Here is a 7,287-nt window from a genome sequence, read left to right as displayed (position 1 = left end):
TTGGATTCATGCTGCAAAATTTTAGTTGCTGCACAAACACATTTATTTATGGACTGACCCAACCCAAATTCAGGGAGCAGCTCTGGAATGCCATGAAATATCCGGTTACAATTGTTCAGTTAATGGCTAAACATAACAACTGATAATGACACATACGTGATCCCAGTATTTTTAGTGGAAGAGTGAAAAAAAACACTCAAAGCCCCAATCTGCAAACGGAAAAGAACAGTGCCATTTCAGGCCGGACTGGACATCAACCTTATCCCCCATTTGTTTCAGGGTCAACCCACGAGGGACCCCCACATTGACTGAACGTCATTTCAGAGAGAGCATGCAATTTTTGCAATCCCAGTGAAACATAGAAGCGGGAGAAGGCCACTAGTCCCTATGAGTCTGTTCCACTATGTATCACGATCATGCCTGAACATCCAACTTAGTAGCCTAATCTTGCTTTTCCCTATAACCTTTGATCCCATTTGCCCCAAGAGCTATATCCAGACGCCTCTTAAATACATTCGAAGTTTTGGCATCAGCTACTTCCTGTGGCAATGAGCTCCACAGGCTCACCACAATTGGGTAAAAAAGAAAATGCCTCTTCACCTCTGCCCTAAATGGTCTACTCTGGATCCTGAAACTGTACCCCTTGGTTCTGGACTCTCCCACTGTGGAGAACATCCTTCCTGCGTCTACCCTGTATGCCCTGTTAGAATTTTATCAGTCAAAGAACAAAGAAGAACACAGCACGGGAAACAGGCCCTTCGGCCCAACGAGCCTGTGCCGCCATCTTAACAATGTGATTTTCCTCCTCCACCCTTGACCCCGTGTCTACGCTCATGGTACCCCCATTGGAAACCAGATTAAGGGGAGAATAATTTAGGGACAATTTGGTACACCAATCAGCCTAACAGCACATCTTTGGGGTGTGGGAGGAAACCGGAGCACCCGTAGGAAACCCACGCAACCACGGGGAGAATGCTCAAACTCCCACACAGACACTGGCCCAAATCCATGTGTTTGCACAGCAAACAGTGATCGTCACTGAGCTGTCGTTGTGCCCATCAGTTGGTCCCGTTTTAAGTGTCAACTAACGACACAAAGTACTAGGCTACTCTCGAAACATCCAAGAGCAGCCCACGCACGACCCACCGTGTCTCTATGTGATCCCCCCATATTTGTCTGAACTCCAGTGAAAATTAATCTGAACATATCTGACAATTCAAAATATTAATGCTCGGTATTTTCCACGTCCTGCAAAAAATAAATATCATTTCATCTGGCATGAGCTGTTGCTGTTCAAGGAATATAATTAATTTTCTGCTGTTTTGAAAACGGGTGGATTAAAACTTCTCAGATGAACGTCATTACATTACAACCCTTCTTGTATTTAAATTTAACAAGCTCGAGACTCACGTCTATTTCACAATCTCTTGTTCTAAACTCTATTTGCCAGCACCACGTTCGTTTTCCTGGTGCCAATTTGGTCAGGAATACATTTTTGTAACAGACAATATCGCCCTTAACGTCTGCCCCCAAATTCTGATGGAAACGCTGTGCCATACACCCGTTTCTGGGCAATATTTCAGTCCCAATGCATGGAGAGGTGTGCTGAATGTGTGCCAATAATAGACATCTGCTTCTTCAAGTTGTCGGGATCGAACCACGGCACTGAAATGCCTCAAAGAAAAGCCCCAAATGTGTGTCGTTGTACCGATGGTGTGCGAATATTTACAGAGATTTATTTGCACAATTTTATTCTGCTTTAGCTGCAGTGAATAGAGGTAGCAAACTTCCTTTTTTGTCATAATTCAGGCCCAAAACTCTGTCGTGGTTCTACAAATCCCACATGGATGATAGGTTTTGTACTTTAAGTTGGCTCGGGTGAGCATGAGATTCTTAAATACAGGTATAATTCAAATGACCCACAAAGGTGATTTTATCAAGTAAAATTTAATTAAGTATACAGTCAAGATGTACAGAAAGATATTAACAATATTCTACTCTGCTGGAGCTGGAGCTGATGTTACAAGTTACACATCCGAGTCTTTTGAGTCCAGGAGACTCAGCCAAATCTCGTTCACTCTGAACATCACCGCCGTCGCCCCATCTTACGCCGCTGTCTACTTCAGCACTTGTAGTGTGGCACAGCGTTTGAGAAAGCGGGTGGACAGCGACAAAAACCTCCAGGTTATAAAATCGTCTGCCCCGGATTCATTCTCAGACACGAGGTGGTAACAATGGATTAAGATCAATGCCAAACACCGCGGGTGCTGGAATCTGAGACAGAAACTGGAAAATCTCAACTGACAGCATCTGTGGAGACAGAATGGAGCCGAGTTTTCGAGTCTGGATGACCCGTCCTCAGAGCTTTGGGGGCGGCACGGTGGCACAGTGGGTTAGCACTACTGCTTCACAACTCCAGGGAGCTGGGTTCGATTCCCAGCTCGGGTCACTGTCGGTGTGTTGTTTGCACATTCTCCTCGTGTCTGCGTGGGTTTCCTCCGGGTGCTCTGGTTTCCTCCCACAGTCCAAAGATGTGCGGGTTATGTTGATTGGCCGTACGAAGAAATTGTCCCTTAGTGTCCTGCGATGTGTAGGTTAGAGGGATTAGTGGGTAAATGTGTAGGGATATGGGGTTAGGGCGTGGGTGGGATTGTGGTCGGTGCAGGCTCGATAGGCCGAATGGCCTCTTTCCGTACTGTAGGAGTCCTGTGATTTCCATGAAGCTAAGGAAAATAGAGCAAGATTTCAGGGCAGCAAGAGTGTTGGGGTAAGTGGAATGGGGGTAATGTTGGGGAGGGGTATCTGGTTTCTGAATTAATCACTTCCCACATTTCAGATCAGTGATATAAACATAGATGTAACCTACACATCTTTGAACACAGAGGGGCAATTTAGCCTGTCCAATCCAACTAATATGCACATCTTTAGACACGGAGGGGCAAGTTACCATATCCAATCCACCTGACCTGCACATCTTTGGGCACCACGGGGCAATTAAGAATGGCCAATCTTCTTATCCTTGGACATGAAGGGACAATGTAAAATGGCCAATACAATTAATCTACACACCTTATAACACAAAGAGACAATTTATCATGGCCGCTACACCTAACCTACAAATCTTTGGACGCTAAGGGGCAGCTTAACACAATCAACCCAATTAAACTATAGATCTTTGGACGCTAAGGGGCAATTTAGCATGACCAATCCATCTAACCTGGACGCCTTTGGACACTAAGGGTCAACTTAGCATGGCCAATGGAACTAATCGACTCAGCGTTGGTATGAAGCAGCAATTTACCATATCCAATCCACCAAACCTGTACATCTTTGGGCACGAAGGGGAAATTACCTTTCATATCCACCTAACCTGCACATCTTTCTACACTGAGAGACAAGTTAGCATCGCCTAAACCACCTAACCTGCGCATCTTTGGACACAGAGGGATAATTTAGCTTGGCCAATCCACCTAACCTGCACAATTTTGGACAGTAAGGGGCAATTTACACTATCCAATCCATCTAACCTACATATTCTTGTACAATATAGAGAAATTTTGTGTGGGTAACCGATCTGATCTACACATCTTATTCTGCAAATTTTATTTCCTCAAAAAAATACTTTATTTGTAAATCTGTGAGGATATTACAAACATTGCAAAATGATATTCAGGATCTTTACACACATCAGAAAACATGCTCCAATGCTTCAGAACAGTAAAGGGAAAAGTGTCAGACATTTTGAAATGGTCTTAAAAATGTTGTAAAGTTATTTTAAAGGTTGTCTCCATAGAAACGGCTGCACTCCGAGATGCTTCAGTGTAACTGAGATATATGTAGTATTCACTTTATTCATTCAGTTGGCCCTTATCCCGAGGCGGCGGGGGGTGGGGGGAGGGTTCTGTTCCCCTTGGTTCACTGTGGGTTGAAAGGTTTTTTGGGACAGTGACTCCCCGCCCCCCCCATTGCGGCTCTGCGGCAGCTGCCCCGAGCTTTAGTGCATCCCTCTCAGCACATAGTCCTGGGCTGTGAAATGGGCCGGTCTGCAATAATTAGCCCGGGGACAACTCCGGGCACTCGAAGCCCAACAGGTTTGGGCCGAAGCAAAGAGAGAGTCTCTCACCGAGTGGATGACCCTCCTCCTGGGCGAACCGTCATTTTCCTCCCCAAAAAATATCCCTCACTGATAAATTTGTGAGAAGGTTACAAACATTCCAAAATGACCATCATATAAAAAGCAATAACACTCAGGGCCTTAATATCCATCGAGGAACATTCTGACATAAGAACATAAGAAATAGGAGCAGGAGTAGGCCATCTGGCCCTTGAGCCTGCCCCGCCATTCAATAAGATGATGGCTGATCTGTCATGGCTCAGTTCCACATTCCCGCCCTCTCCCCATAACCCTTAATCCCCTCTCTTAAAACCCATCAACCCGCGTGTTAAAAATATTTAGCGAGGTAGCCTCCACCACTACAACAGGCAGAGAATTCCAGAGATTCACCACCCTTTGAGTGAAGAAGTCCCTCCACAACTCCGTTCTAAACCGCCCCCCCTTTACCTTGAGGCTGTGCCCCCTAGTCCTACTATCCTTTCTGAGCCATCCCATTCATCATCTTATACGTCTCAATGAGATCTCCCCTCATTCTTCTAAACTCTAACAAGTACAAGCCTAGTTTATTCAGCCTCTCCTCATAGCTCAAACCCCTCAACTCCGGCACCAGCCTAGTAAACCTCCTCTGCACTCCCTCCAAGGCCAAAATATCCTTGCGTAAGTACGGCGCACAAAACTGCACACAGTCCTCCAGCTGCGGCCTCACCAGTGCCCTGTACAGTTGCAGCAAGACCTCCCTACTTTTATATTGAATCCCCCTCGCTATGAAGGCCAGCATCCCATTCACCTTCCTGACCACCTGCTGCACCTGCAGGCTGGGTTTTTGCGACTCATGCACAAGGAACCCGAGGTCCCTCTGCACCGTCGCCTGCTGCAGTTTTTCTCCACATAAGTAAAAATCCTTCCTACCATTATTCCTACCAAAGTGGACCGCCTCGCACTACAGAACTGGAAGCGTTCAGGTATTTTACAACGGGTCTTAAATCGGTTGCAAAGTTATCTTACAGGCGGTTTACATTGAAAAAAAATGTTGCTCTCCTTCACAAGTTGCACTGCTTCAGAGCAGCTGAGAAACATGTATCTTATTCCGCTAATATGGCCCGTTCAGGCAGTGTATTACAGACCACAGTGTGTTGCTGCAGGAAATAAGACAACATTTCCCCCCACCAGCTCCCCCCCCCCCCCTCCCCCACCCCCCGGGTGCCAGCTGCACTTTTTTGCTAAGTATTTCCAACTATCATCTATCTGTGAACATTTATTTCTAACAAGACGCCGCCAGACCAACTGACAGTCTTTATCTCCCCCACACAATACCTTCTGGAAGTGAATCTCTTGTCATGAGTTATTCCCACCCAGTGGGGGTGGGGGAGCGATTAGAATCTATTGGTCAGAAAAGTTCTCGGCTGGAGGGCAAGTTTCTCAGGAAGTGACGCCCCACACAGTAACGGCAATGAAATGTCATCAGATGCAGTCGAGGAAGCTTCCTCCAGACGCAGTATTGGACCGCACTCTGCTCATTCAGGCAGCAAAGCAACCCACAGACAGGGTCATGTTGCCGGCAGCCTGCTATTTCATGCCGTTGGCTGCATTTCTCCCGGGTGAGTGAGTGAGGTCTCCACTTGAGAGTTCAGCCGCCACTGAATCTGTGGCAGTTCCCCATCCCTGAGGCGCCCATCCCTTTGGGACCAGTCTCCTTCCCCAGCAGCAGCGGCGGCGGCCCCTCACACTCAATTCTGATGTCTGTGTCTGGCTGTGTGAAGGGGGGGCCCGTGGCTTGGATCTCATCTTAAAACACACCAAGCCTTTCAGGCGCGCGGGAATGATTTGGGAACCCGATATGGAGAAGGACAGAATATTAAGATGTTCAAAATAAAAAAAAATCCCCTGTGGATCAGTTATCACTGGACTGTTGTCTGAGACAAGGGACTGACCACAGACTGGAAAGTGTGTCTGTTGCTTTTCTCAGTGAGAAACGTTGTATTATTACAATATTATTTCATTAGTTGGGAAATATATTAGGATGAGGGGACATGGTGACAGGTGTTATGTGTCCATGTTAAGTGTCCTGTTTCCAACACATTATTTTAATTAAATTTCAATTGGAATTTATTATATGTTGAATTTATCAGGAATTCTCGCCTCTTACGTGGATCAGTCGCCGCCTTTCGTCTCAGTGGCAACAGGAGATTCGACAACACTCAGATGCATGCTGACAAATACAGGCTACCCCGCTATGTACTGGTACAGGCAACAGCGAGGCCGGGCAATGGAAGCTCTGTTCTACTCTGCTGGAGCTGGAGTTGATGTTAAAAATTACACATCCGAGTCTTTGGAGGCCGAGAGGCCAAGCCAGACATCGTTCACTCTGAACATCACCGCCGTCGCCCCATCTTACGCCGCTGTCTACTTCTGCGCTTGTAGTGTGGCACAGCGTTTGAGAAAGCGGGTGGACAGCGACAAAAACCTCCAGGTGATAAAACCGCCTGCTCCGGATTCATTCGCAAGACGCGAGGTGGCAGCAATGGATTAAGATCAATGCCAAACACCGCGGGTGCTGGAATCTGAAACACAAACTAGAAAATGCTGGAAAATTTCCCAAGTGGATCAGTTCCACTTTCCCGCTTTCTCCCCCTAACCCTTAATTCCCCTTGTCTATCAGAAACCTATCTACCCGTGACTTAAATATATTCAGCGAGGTAGCCTCCACCACTTCAACGGGCAGAGAATTCCAGAGATTCACCACCCTTTGAGTGAAGACATTCTCTCTTCCACTTTCTTCCGGGTAGAAAAATGTACAAAAGTCTGAAGTCACGTCCCAACCCTCTCAAGAACAGCTTCTTCCCAGCTGCCCCCAGACCATTGAATATCCCTATCTGATATTAAACTGATCTTTCTCTACACCATAGCTATGGCTGCAACACTACATTATGCACTCCTGTCCTTCTCTACGAAGGAGATGCTTTGTCTGTATAGCGCAAGAAACAATACTTTTCACTGTGTACTAATACTTGTGACAATAATAAATCAAATCAAATCAAACCATCATCAAATGGGTCAGGCACGGTATCACAGTGGGTTAGCACTGCTGCTTCACAACGCCGAGGACCTGGGTTCGATTCCCGGCTCGGGTCACTGTCTGTGTGGAGTTTGCACATTCTCCTTGTGTCTGCTTG

The sequence above is a fragment of the Carcharhinus amblyrhynchos genome, chromosome X (assembly GCF_965287045.1).
Source record: "Carcharhinus amblyrhynchos chromosome X, sCarAmb.v2.hapA, whole genome shotgun sequence".
Classification (NCBI taxonomy): domain Eukaryota; kingdom Metazoa; phylum Chordata; class Chondrichthyes; order Carcharhiniformes; family Carcharhinidae; genus Carcharhinus; species Carcharhinus amblyrhynchos.
This window is presented reverse-complemented; position numbering follows the sequence as displayed.